The 14,407-nt window shown below is 37.7% G+C and overlaps 1 long non-coding RNA gene across 1 annotated transcript; it reads left to right on the forward strand.

Moving 5' to 3' along the window:
* Nucleotides 1-9,070: 9,070 nt before the first annotated feature.
* Nucleotides 9,071-13,827, forward strand: LOC134371726 (uncharacterized). Its single transcript, XR_010022874.1, has 3 exons — nucleotides 9,071-9,139; nucleotides 10,584-10,649; nucleotides 13,696-13,827. It is a non-coding gene; the product is annotated as an uncharacterized LOC134371726 (long non-coding RNA).
* The last annotated feature ends 580 nt before the right edge of the window (nucleotides 13,828-14,407 follow it).

Raw genomic sequence — 14,407 nt, forward strand, 5'->3', positions numbered from 1 at the left:
TATGTAACACAGCCTTTTCTGACAAAATGTCAGGGCCATTTTCAGTAACTGAAGCGATAGACAATACAATACTTATCTTTTTAAAAGTAGTTCAGCAAGTAAACTCAGTCAGGTGTTTAACTTGATCTCTTAGGAGCTAACATCTATTCTAAAACGCACTTTTTTTGTAATTTAATCTCTCTGAAATTGGAATCGGTTTTACAAGTTAGCTTTGAGTCATGGTTTAATTGGCAGTTTTTTCTGCCTTTCTTATTGGTATATAAAATATTGATGCATTTTATAATTTAAAATGAAATAGAGCTCCCTACACCCTTATAACGTATGCTATCTGCTTCTGTAGAATTGCTTACTTAACCTAAGTAACTCCATTTTACCCCATCTGACCTGCAGACTACTAACCTTCTGCATGAGAAACCATTGACCTTCTCATAGAAACAAAAGCCGTTGCATAGAAACGGGAGCCATACACAGTAAACTACTACATGGGAACAGGAGCCATACACAGTGAACTATTACATGGGAACATACACAACAAAAAGCTGTATTCTTACTTGTTCTGATGGCCCATTCTTGGCTTCTGTGACCTAGCTCCCTAGCTTGCTTTGTGCACCTGGACAAACCCGTGTGCCAATAGGATGTACTTTTTGCCTTTAAAAACGCCACAAGACCAAGGCCCAATACCGCTCTTCCTTGGTTGCTCCTTGAGAGACGGTCGCTGGCCAGCTGGAGTGAATAAACTGCCCATTTCTGCACAAGTGGTGTGTAAGTGCATTTCTTGTGGGAGGGTGCCTCACAACATTTTGGAGGCCCCAGCAAGATTCTTTCTCTTGTGAGTATATCCCTCCCTGTGCTCATCTCCTAGGAGAAGATAGAGAAGCTGTTCCTCTTCTTCTCCCTGGAGGCAGACAGGGCACTTTATTCTCTCTCCAGGTAGGTGAGATCTCAGTAAGAGACGGTGTACCAATGGGAAGGGACTTAGTGGGAAGCTGGACGCAGCATTAAATCCCCTAGTCCTTGGGCTCGCGAGACGTCACTGGGCCCATTGGTAATTTGGATTTGGGTTTGGGACATGCAAGTCTTAATAGGAATTGTGTTTCCATGTTTCTTGTTCGTCTTTGTCATTGTGATTGTTGTGTCTGTGGATATCTTAGAGTAATTTTGGATGTGGCCACTTGTCTGTCTTTTGTGTGTTGCCAGTTGTGTTTTTGTGTGTCATTAACTGTGGTCTTATATGACAAATGGGACAAAATTCCTCCAAACAGGTCTATGGGACAACGCCCTTACATACAGATTTGGATTGATGTAAACTCTGACAAGCCGTCATGACTAAAAAGGTGCTGTAAAAAAAAATGTCCAAAGGTGAATGGAAATAGAACACCATCTGTGCTTTTAACTAAGCCTTCTCTTCCAGCTTCTCCAAAGAAGAGAGCATCCCTGTACTCTCCGATGCTTCTGAAGACCCAAGGTGGCTTTAAAAATTGAAAATAAGCCAAGAGTATTTCCTTTAATAATTTCTTCTCCCTTCACTGGAGAAGATTTTAAAATTTGGGGAAGGTTGATGATAAAACAGCAGTAGTTCATAACAGCAATGATTTAATCTCTGAATATACTGTAACCAAAGAAAAGAATTTGAAAAACTGTTGTCGGACTGCTAGATTAGTCCCAGAATGTCAACCTCATTTTCGGTTTATTGGCTTTTGTTACTTCATGTCATGCTGACCTTATTGTTAAACACAGGTTTGTTTGCATTCTTTCCACTCATGGAGAAAATGGGGAAAACATTACTTTTAAGTTGGTTGAAAACATTGACTGACAAAACATTTCAGAAAAATGTAAGTTAGGCAGCTAAGAAAGCATACTCTATTCATTACTTTAACAAATATACAGCCTTATTAACTCCACAGTGTAACAGTTGTCAGAGTCCACATTTAAGTAGATATAAATATTTAAATGGTAGTGTAAATAGTTTTCAGGGCATACACATAGCTTTTTCCTAAAGAATTGCTCTGGCAACTTTGCTAAAACCCAATTGACCAGAACTATGGGTGTATTTCTGGAATTTCTTTGCCTGTTTCCCATACTCGGAGTGGCACTGCCTCGCCCTGATATTCCTCCAAACCCCCCTTTAGCTCCCCCACCTAATCTTTCCCTCTGGATACTCGGAGTGACACTGCATATCAGTCCTCTCCCTGCTGTTCCTCCAAACCCCCCTTCTCACTCCAACAGGCTCCCTTGCCTCCTGGAACTCCTCAAGACCAGGCTCCCTTCATGGTTTACAACTGGAAAAATCAAAATCCTTCTTTCTCAGAAAAACCCCAGGGCCTCATCTCCCCCCTGGAGACTGTTTTCTTTACCCACCAGCCTACATGGGATGACGGTCAGCAGCTCCTGCAGACTCTCTTCACTTCAGAAGAACGCAAGTGGATCCCGAGGGAGGCCCTGAAAACTGTCACCGGTCATGGTGGCTGACCCTCTGATGACCCTGTCCACTTCGAATGCATGGTCCCCTCTAACAGATCTGGGTGGGACCCAAACATGGACCAGGGTAAGAAGGTTCTCGACCTGTACTGCCAGACTCTCCTTAGGGGACTCTGCACAGCAGCCCGGAAGCCCACTAACCTATCAAAAGTAAGTGAAACTATTCAGGGACCAAATGAAACCCCCGCCACTTTCCTGGAATGCCTAATGGAGGCTTACAGGACCTACACTCCTGCGGACCCTCAGACCCCAGAAAACCGGCAGGCAATAAATATTGCCTTTGTTACCCAGTCAGCCTCATACATTAGGAGAAACCTTCAAAGACAGGAAGGATTTAAAGAAAAATTGTTATCTGAGCTGGTTGAAATTGCCCAGATGGCCTTTAATGACATATAGTCCAGAAAAGAAATAAACTAAAAAGCTAGATCTTAAAGATGCCTTCTTCAGCCTCCTGCTGGCTGAAGTAAGCCAACCTCTCATTGCCTTTGAATGGCCTGACCCTGAGGGAGGATACTCTGGACAATTAACTTGAACTCACCTCCCCCAAGGATTTAAAAATTCGCCAACCTTATTTGATGAAGCCCTTCACCCTGTTTGTTGCCGAGACATGAGGCATTGCCAAGGGGGTGCTCACCCAAGCCCTGGGACCATGGAAGAGGCCTATCACCTACCTCTCTAAGAGGTTGAACAGTGGAGTTGCAGGATGGCCAACCTGTCTCTGAGCCATACGGCAACTGCTTTACTGGTAAAAGAGATCAACAAGACATATGCTTAGTGGCCCCTCACTCTGTACAGACCCTCTTACAAAGTGCACGTGAACATTGGCTCACCAACTCCCGCTTCACCCAGTATTAGGCTTTACTTCTAGATCAGCCCCATGGCTCTAAATCTGGCTACCCTCCTCCCAGATGATAACCCAATTGAGCCTGTCCATGACTGCCTTGAAACAATTGAGACTCTCCAAGGCCTCCAGCTGGACCTGACTGATGTGCCCTGGACAGAGCCTAATGAAATGCTGTTCACTGATGGAAGCAGTTTTGTCTTCAATGGAATCAGGTATACTGGGACAGCCATGTAACTTTAGATCAGGTCATTTGGGCTCAAGCCTTAAGCCAAAGAACATCTGTTCAAAAGGCTGAACTCATAGCCCTAACACAGGCTTTAAAGCATGGAAAAGATAAAACTGTTAACAAATATACTGACAACAGATATGCTTTTGTACTGGCCATGTTCATGGAGTCTTATACAAATAGAGAGGACTATTAACATCAGAAAATAAATAATAAAGCAAAAATACTAGCCCTCCTTGAGGTCATATGATATCCAAAAAGAATGGCCATCATACATTGTCCAAGCACCAGAAAGATAACTCGTTTGAGACCCAAGGCAGCACTGCTACAGATTTGACTGCCAAAGAGGCCACATTAAAACCAGTGGAGCCATTTGACTCTTTAATAGTCATTCCGGCACCTCAATTGCCACCAACTCTCCATTATACTAAAGAAGAAGTAAAACATGCTAAGATCTTAAAAGCCTCCAACAATGCCATGAATTAGAAAATTCTGCCAGACCACAGGATTTATTTGCCACAGGCTCTAGGCAGATTGCTGATTAAACAAATACATCAAGGAACACAACCTTGGATCCACAAAATTAACTGAACTTTAAAAAAATATTATTATACCCAAGGTCTTGATAAAATGACAAAAGACATTGTTACCAGATATGAAATTTGTTCACAAGTAAATCCAGGGCCAAAATCAAGGCTGCCCATTGGAACCAGAATGCAAGGAACCAACCCTGGCAAACCCTGGGAAATTGATTTCACCAAGGTAAAACCTGGACAATATGGGTATCACTACCTTTTGGTGTTCATAGACACTTTTTCTGGATGGGTAGAAACCTTTCCTACCAAAACTGAAACTGCTCAGATAACACTAAAAAAATTGTTACAAGAAATTGTCCCCAGATATGGCCTACCTGTAATCATGGGGTCTGACAATGGCCTGGTTTTCACAGCCCAAATTTCCCCATTATTAGCTAAAACATTAAAAATAAATTGGAATTTACATTATATTTATAGGCCACAAAGTTCAGGACAGGGAGAACGAATGAATCTGGCTTTAAAAGAAACACCAAACTAAAACCAGAGACTGATGAGAACTGGGTGAGCCTCCTTTCCTTTGCTCTACTAAGGGCTAACTACACCCCCTACATACAAGGAATTACACCCTCTCTGTTGCCCCACCTCAGAGATGATAAACTTGCTGAAATCACTAACCATAACCTTCTTCAGTCTCTTCAGGCTCTCCAACAGGTACTATGCCAGATTCACCCCTTGGTCAGAGAGGCCTACCCACTGACAAAAGCAATTGGTCAATTCTGCAAAAAGGCCTCCTGGAATCTGAGAGGGGTTACATTGAATCTATCAATCAATTTGGGAAGAATTGACATCTTCACAATATTTTCTAGTTCACGAACATGAAATGTCTCTGCATTTATTTAGATTGTCTTTAATTTCTATTAGCAGTATTTTGTAGTTTTCAACAGACAAGTCTTGCATGCTTTTATTAAATTTGTTCCTAAACATTGTATTCTCTTCAATGCTATTGTGAATGAAATTGTTAAATTCATTTTCAGACTGTTCATTACTAGTATATAGAAGTACAATTGCTTTATTCATTTTAATCTCAGGTCCTCAAACTTGCCAAACATGTCTAGTTCTAGTAGCTTTTTGTATGGATTCCTCATTATTTTCTCCACACACAACCGTACCATCCATGGATAAAGACAGTTTTACTTGTTCCTTTCCAATCTGGACCTCCTTCTTTGTCATAAGCAGACTGGCTGGCATACAATGCTGGCCCCATACAATGCTGCATAAAAATGGCAAGAATAGGCATGCTTGCCTTATTCCTCAGTTTATGGGAAAAGCACCCAGTTTTTCACCATTAAGTATGATGTTAGCGGTGGGCTTTTTGTAGATGCACTTTATTAGATTAAGAAAGGTGCTTTCTATTCCTAGTTTAGTGAGAGCTTTTCCAATTAAATAACAATTTTAAAATGTAAAGTGCTTTGATAAAAAGATTTACACCAAGTGGTCAATCTGATAATGTTGTAAAAAGTTAATTTTTTCCTCTTTGCTGTGGTCATTGTGTCCTACACAGAAGCTGGACCTATCTGAATGCGCAGCAGCAGCTGCATGCATATATAATCAACACAATCAGACTAACGAGGTGGATTATATATGGCTCTAGGAAAACCTGTTGTTTCTATACCAACCATTCAGGTGTTATTAGAGACAGCCTTGCATTAGTCAGAAAACACATTAAAGAGAAGAGTCAGATAGTAATAATAAAAATTGTTTTGAAAATCTTTTTCCTGGTCACCTTAGTTAACAAACAATCAGTCAAACTCCTTGTTTTACATACTAAGTACAACAAATTAATTACTGGTGCATCAATGGTTTGATTCCTTCCTAAGAGAAGTTGGGAATGAAATAGAGCTCCCTACACCCTCATAACATATGCTATCTTCTTCTGTAGAATTGCTTGCTTAACCTAAGTAACTCCATTTTACCCCCATCTGACCTGCAGACTACCACCCCCTTCTACGTGAGAAACTGTTGACCTCATAGAAACAGAAGCCGTTGCATAGAAACAGAAGCCGTTGCATAGAAACAGGAGCCATACACAGTGAACTATTACATGGGAACATACACAATGAAAAACTGTATGCTTCATTGTTCTGATGGCTCATTCTTGGCTTCTGTGACCTAGCTCCCTGGCTTGCTTTGTGCACCTGGACAAACCCATGTGCCAGCGGGATGTAGTTTTTGCCTTTAAAAACCCCACAAGACCAAGGCCCAATGCTGCTCTTCCTTGCTTGCTCCTTGGGAGACGGTCGCTGGCCAGCTGGAGTGAATAAACTGCCCATTTCTGCACAAGTGGTGTGTAAGTGCATTTCTTGTGGGAGGGTGCCTCACAACGATAACATCTTAAAGTGATAATAGTAATTATTTTAATGTTTGACAGTATTAATGGTAGACAGTTTTTGTTTTGTCTTCATATTAGTCAGTTTTCTGAAACAATTTTAATGTTTGACAATATTAATAGTAGATAGTTTTTGTTTTGTCTTCATACTAGTCAGTTTTCTGTTGCTTATAACAGAATACCTGAAACTGGGTGACTTGTGAATAAATGAAATGTATTTCTTATAGTTTTGAAGGCTGGGAAATTCAGGATCCAGGGGGCACATCTGGTGAAGGGCTTCTTCTGGTGGGGACTCTCTACAGAGTCAGTCCTGTGGCAACACAGAGTATCATATAGTGAGTGCTGAGCAAGAGCATTTCCACATGCTTTCTTCCTCTCCTTGTAAAGCCCCCAGTCTATTCCCTAATAGCCCATTAAACCATTAACCCATAAATCCATGAATGGATGATCTATTCATGAGGACATAGTCCTCACAATCCAGTTACCCTTTAAAGGCCCTACCTTTCAAGTACCATATTGGGAATTGAGTTCCAACCTGAGCTTTGGAGGGAACAAACATTCAAACCATAGCAGTATTGAAAGGATGATATTAATCTGTGAGTATACTGGGCTATAGCTCATAATTTGGAAACAGTTTTAGTTTATTATAGGTAACTAAACATCATTTTATTAGCTGTAAACACATGATGGCCGTATTAAAGAATTTCCAGGTTCTTTGTACTTTTTGAGAAAGGATTTCATTTAAGCCTTCTTTTTCCATATTTTGATGCAATCCTTTGTAATGCACATGGTTCACATTTTCAAATGTCTTATTTTAGTTATTAATGGCTTATTGGCTTAGTTAATGCTAAAAACATATCTTTGTAGATGTTCTGGCCTATTAATGGCTTATTTCTTAAAGTTCACAGTACAATTTTGGAATTAAATTTTATCTCTTAGCAAAACTATCTTCAAAAAGGATGATGATTACATAAAATCAAACATTTAAACTATAAAGCTACAACTTAAAGTGTTTAATACTTAGAGCTATTTAAATGTGGTAAGATTTGTTCTCTTTGGTGGAAGTGGTTTGTGGTAGTGTCTTGTTTAAAATAATAGAAGGAACTAAGTTTCCTGCTTCAGAAGTCAACAAAGAGGGTCATAAAGCATAAGTACAATTTGTAACAATATACATGCCAGTAATATTGATTTGATCAACATATGTCAACATTGAACCCTAAAAGTATGTAGAATTTGGCTCCAAGGCCAGAAGTTTGAACCAGCTCTGTCATTTAATATCTATGACCTTGGGCACGTTACCTTACTAAACTACTATGTGCCTCACTTTCCTCAAAGCTTATCCTGCCTACCACTCCCCTTTGTAATTTCACTTTGCTTTCTACTCCCATAGAATTTAGTAGTCGGTGCCATTCATTTGCAGCTTATTGTATCCTTTTTTATCTTTTACAATATGGAGCCAGGACCAGCATTATCACCATCATCCTCTGGAAACTTGTTAGAGATGCAAATTCTTGGTCCCCAGCCCAGACCTACTGAATCAGAAACTCCAGGAGTGGGGCCCAGAAACTTGTGTGGTTTTGGGGGGCAACAGGGGGAAGACTGACCAGTATAGGGATCAAACCCTGAACCTTGGTGTTATCAGCACCATGCTCTAACCAGCTGAGCTAATTGGCCAGCTCTTATTGTAACCTTATTTAAACTCTTTATTTTTGTATTTGTCTCTTCAACTACAATATCAGCTTCTCAAGGGTAGGAAAATATTCTTACATTCCTAGAGACACATACTAGGTACTCAGTAGATGTTTGTAATTGTGATAACAGTATAGTTTGAGTCTGTGAAGAAACTGTGAAGTGCTTAAGACTCCAGAGATTATCCCCAGAGTGTAGATGTGACTATATAGGCTTATAGATATTTCAGGACTATTTATAGTAAAATGAATTTTATATTTAATTTATTCAATTGGAAAATTTTACATGATTTTAGTCTTTTAAGTTACATATACACATAACTTTTTGTTTGTGTGTGTGTTTTCACCAAAAAAGAAAAGCTTAAAAAAAAAGAAAGAAAGAAAAAGAAAAGCTTGATATTTTCATTTTTTTCTCTTTTCGGAAAAAAAACGTCTTCTGTGTCCCTTAAAATAATCTACTTTCGATTAAATGATAATAGTAAAGGTACAATAGTAGCCATATATTCTCCTAATTTCTAGTTTCTTAGCTGATTTTGTTATATCAAATAGAAGTCTTAGCAAAATGACAGAGCTCTTAATTCCACCAAGAAATAACAAGTCACTGTTTGTGACTACTTTTTATTAACAATAATATTACAATTTTTATAAGAAAATAATCACTCTTGGGGCCACAAACGGTGGTATTTATATTAAGCATTGCAAACCAATCTTTATGAAGGATGCTTATTTGGAAAGTAGAGTTTTCAGGGGTTAAAAATCATATTTACAAAAGCCTTCAAAAGTACTGTATATAAAAGGATCTCATAATAAACGTACATGCATGTGCACGCTGTCTCTCTTTTTCCCTAAGGATTTAGGAAAAAAACTTAGTGATATAGTGGCATTTTATTTACTGAATTATTGTAATTTAAAATTTCAGAATCTGTGGTTGAGGAGGAAAATTCCTTTTCTGAAAATCAGCCATTTCCTTCTCTTAAGATGGTAAGTTTCTTGAGGAAAACCAGAGCGAGGCCATCACGTTAATTCTGTTATGTCTGAATAATTTAGTTTGGTCTCTTACGTGGGTATTAAAAAGGCTGCGTCAAAGACAGCATTAATATAAGTTGACCATTATCGGTGCTTTTTAGGGAAGATACAGTTATGTGAGGTGTACCAGTGCTACTTGAATAACAAATCCACGTATTTCTGAGTATAAGCAGGAAGTAGAGAGCACAGGAAAAGGGGTAGAAAGAATATATGGTGGTGGGAGAGACATTTTTACAACCACATTTAAAACTGATTCTCAGCTTTTGGGCATAAACATGATTCTCCAGCTAAAGAAAGCAAGTGCCCTTGTTACTTAACATGAGACACAAGTTTGAAGAATATACTCTGAAAAAGTATAAGAAAAGCTAGCATGAAGCATTAAAAACTGGACACAATTTACATAGGAATCCCTTTGACAGCATCAGGAAAGCCTACATGAGGCCAGAGATGCTGCATCTGCTTTTGTTCCACGGGCTTCATTCCCGAACTTTTGGTCTCCCTTAGTGTCTTTTTCTGGTAAGGGTAAGTACTGCAGATTTCTAAGACAAAATAGGTCATTTCAGCTTACCACAATATGGAAATATATGTTTTTAAATTGAGTCTTATGAATAACACAGTGGGTTTTATCTAGTATCTGGTTGCTAAAGTCTGGTTGCATAAATCAGATACGCACGTATATGGAAGGAAATGACAGTAAGTCATCTATAACCAAGCTTCGTATTTTCAATCTGATTTTCTGGTTCTGACTGCTGAAATAATCTGATTGGGAAGTGTCTAGATAACTTAGTTTAGATAAATTGTCAACATATTTGTTAATTCTTATAGATTATAGGCTTATTGACTTACGAGCCTCAGCATAGTCTTTTATTTGGGGATAACATCTTTTCGGTGAGTTATCAGCATGGTATTTGTTAAGCATAATCATGTTCAAAACAAGCTAAAACTCATGGGGATTTTTTGGTTTTTTCCTATCATCATATCTTAATTGATGGACAGATCTGAATGCAATTCAGAAGACATAACAGATGTCTTCTTGAATTCATAATACTGCCTATCTTATTACAGCTCACTTTGGATTTTTCAACAATATCTGTGAAAAGGATTTTAGGTTAAGGATCCATCTTTGTGTGATGGTGGTGATCAGTTATCACAGACGTCGCCTGAGACTACTGCTTTTGCTGTTTAATTTCTTTTGACATTTAATGTAATAATCATCAACCGGGTTGTCAGTTTGAGTGTGAGAAAAGATAGTGGTTTGTGCTAAAGACACAAAACATTTTATCTTTACTAGTAATGTATTTGTATTCGTTGCTTTTTGTAATAATTCTCTTTTTTTTTTTCTTATTCTACCATTCGTGAAAAACAAAACGAAATTTATCACCAACAAACAAAACTCTAGGTTTTAGAGTCTTTGCCAGAAGATGTGGGGTTTAACATAGAAATAAAGTGGATTTGCCAACAAAGGGTGAGTAATTCTCAATGTGATACATTCTTCTTTCTCTCTACCCTGTTTAAAAAATTCTTTCTTTTCATTCTTATTTCTTTTTGTTTTAAAGAAATAAGTGACACTGAAATCTTATTGTGGCTTCCTCCAGCAAGCTAAGTGCTTGTTGGACCTTTTAAATAAAGTATATCTTACATTTTACTAATATGTGAGTACTTAAAATTACTGATGAGTGTATTTTTGTAGAAATTTCAGTTTCCATGTGTCTTATATGTACATTAATATGGATGGTTTCTGGGCCTGCTTATAAAGTAGATGGTCACAACTCTCTGATTTAGTTTTTATTGTCTTATCCCCCAACAAACATATATTTTAAAAAATTGCCTAAGCAGTTGTCTTGGTTAGCAGTAGCTAGTAATAGTTACCCAATTAAAGAAATTTCTACAAGGCCGGCCCATGGCTCACTCCGGAGAGTGTGGTGCTGATAACACCAAGGCCCCGGGTTCGGATCCCATATAGGGATGGCCGGTTCGCTCACTAGCTGAGCGTGGTGCTGACAACACCAAGTCAAGGGTTAAGATCCCCTTACCAGTCATCTTTAAAAAAAAAAAAAGAAAGAAAGAAATTTCTACAGATGTTTTTCAAATCACTCTCAGATTTAGTCATTCCTTTGCTCAACCAATATTTATTCAAATACTGCAATGGGCCAGGCATTTTCTGGGTGCTGGGGACAAGTAATGAACAGAACAGAATAAGGTCCTGCCTTCCTGCAACTTATATTCTAGTCAGGGGAAACAGCATATATCAGAGGGGGGTATGTGTAAATGGATAGGATGTATGGTAAAAGTGATGGGGTGGGGTTCGGGATTGGAAGTAATTAATTTAGGTGTCATGACTGGGAAATTGGAGCAATATCCTGGAATATGTTTTGGTCAGAGTTATCTATAACTGCCCACAAATCAGGCTGTTTGTGACAAGCTGATCCTGGTTAACATAGTAAATGCTCACCCAAGATTTTCCTAGTATATGGTTTTTAGTTTTCAGAGCTTCTAAGATTATTTTAATGACTAATATGTAAAGCATTTAATATTTGACTTTATTAGGGCTGACTCTAATGTCTTAGTTATGTATATTGAACTTAATTATTTTTTGAGGATACTTGATATGCCTAAGACCCAAAGAAGAGATTTTTAACTGGTTATTGATAATAGGATTTTTTTGTAATGTCTTAGCAAATGAAGTGTCCTATAGTTTTATGAAGATTATATCAAAATACTGTTTCCTTTTTTCTTGCTCTTTCAAAGGCAATTAACTATTATTTTTTAAATAATGAAGCACATAAGACAGCATAAAGTACAAAAAGGTACTTGGGGGCTATAGAATTTCTGCTAACTAGGAAAATTAAGTAGAAATTAGAGAGTAACGTTTACTGCATTTTGTTAAGAGTAGAATGAATAAATCAATAACAATATGTCATCGCATTGTAATAGAAAGCAGAATCTTAGTTTTGCTTTAATATAGTTTTTGGCAGTAAAGCATTCCTAAGTAATTTTTAGTGAACCCATCAAAGCTGAGGTATGGAAATTTTGCCAGAATTTTAACATGTGTCATTGTATCATTGCTTCTTTCAGAATCATTATTTCAAGTTTTATATTATTATATACATGTATAACCAAGGCAAATAGAATTTACTTCCTGAACTTTCTACAGCTTTTTATATCCATCGGGTTTTGTCTTTTACTATCATCTTTCACATTCTGGAATAACCAGATGTTTAATCTTAGGGTGAATCTATCTTTTTTTCCCTTGATAAACAAAACCAGATTCTATTACCTTGCACAGTTGGTCATATTGCTTGGTCACCATTACTTCTAGAGTAGTCTTGATCACCCATATTAATTATGATGTTTAACCAGTGTACTAACTTATTTTTCACTGAAATTTCTTAAGGATTGGTAATTTAGTATTGTCTGTCATATGCAGTCATTTTATTAGACCAGCAGAGGTCATGAGCATACTAAATTTAACCGCCCACCGCCATGCACATCCTATTTACACCTTCTCAAAGGCAGTAAATGTTATTCGTAGAGTAGCAAAAATGAACACATTCACCAACGTGATCCAAAGACACTCCGTAAAGACATAAGTAAAGTCTCTCACACACACACACTCACCAAGACAAATGTTTCAATATGATATATTCCGATTCATTTAAGATTATCCAAAGAATATCTACTACTTACCATACTAACACTAAACCTAAAAATTAGCTGTCAATTTTAAGTGAACATACTACAGAACTGTCAGAATTGTAGTTCAGATAGAGTGAACGTGTAATTTTACATTTTTTTCTAATGTCACATGTTCTCTACTCCATACTAGTAAGATTAGGTAGAAGATCTATAGCTGTTTTATAAATACTCTTAGCAAATGGTTCTGAATTGTCCAAAAATTTATCCTATTTTTTTGATCAATAAAAATTATATATATTTATCGAATACAACACAATATTTTGAAATACGTGTATTGTGGAATGGCTTAAACAAGCAAATTATCCCATTAATTTCCTCACATAATTTTTTTTTATGGTGAGAACACTTTAAATGTACTCTCTTAGCAAGTTTCAAGAATATAATACATTGTTGTTCACTACCGTCACCATCTTGAACTTATTCCTCCTATCTAACTAAACTTCGTTTCCTTTACCAACATCTCCCTAACTCCCTACCTCCCTACCTCCCTCTTCCTTACCCTGGTACATCAAAGTATTTTAAAGTGATAGTAGACTAAATTTCCAGAGTTTCAGCTTTTATTTTGTTAACTTTCTTAAAGCAAGAGTCTATTGATGGTATAGTTAATCGCTTCTTACGGGTTTCTGTACGTGAATTATTCTTGCTGCACCACCACTAAATAGCTGTGTGGTCTTGGGCAAGTCACTTAAGCTTTTCAGGCCCTTGGTTTCCTCATCGGTAAAATAAGAGTTGGACGAGATGCTCTCAAGATTTTTTTCTAGCACTGTGATTCTAGGGTGTGTAATGGCTTTCCTTTTCGTTCTTCTCTCACACAGGATGGAATGTGGGATGGTAACTTATCAACATATTTTGACATGAATCTGTTTTTAGACATAATTTTAAAAACTGTTTTAGAAAACTCTGGGAAGAGGAGAATAGTGTTTTCTTCATTTGATGCAGATATTTGTACAATGTGAGTAATATTCAATTTTTTTGTCTTACATTCTTAGGGTGTATCTAGGCCTTAGGATACAAGGAGTGGTTGGGGTGGAGAAGGCGTCCAGATTTCACCCTTGATTTGTCCTGCTCAGGTTGTACATATTCCCACGTCTCATCATGACTGCTCGCTGGGGTGCCCTTCACTCGTGTGAAGTTCATACCTACTGGGTCCTAGAGCCTCACACTCGATTGCATTATAGGCATGCTGTGTCCTCCTTACCACACTATAAGGCCTCAAGGGCTTTCTCATTGCCCATTTTGGAGAATGTTTTAGCTCTTCTATAGAACAGTGTTGAATTCTTACTTTTGACTGAAAGACAACACATGTTACAGTCCGAGGTTATATCTGTGTAATGGGATTGTGCTTTTGTTTGTTTTCTTTATACTTTTAGTGTTTTCTAAAACTTAAAAACAGAATATTACAGTTATCTCCTTGCTGAAAAGTCTTTATTAAATTGTCCTTTTAGGGTTTGGCAAAAGGAGAATAAAATATCCCATATTATTTTTGACTCAAGGAAAATCTGATATCTACCCTGAACTCATGGACCT

Source organism: Cynocephalus volans, chromosome 1 (assembly GCF_027409185.1).
Source record: "Cynocephalus volans isolate mCynVol1 chromosome 1, mCynVol1.pri, whole genome shotgun sequence".
Classification (NCBI taxonomy): Eukaryota; Metazoa; Chordata; class Mammalia; order Dermoptera; family Cynocephalidae; genus Cynocephalus; species Cynocephalus volans.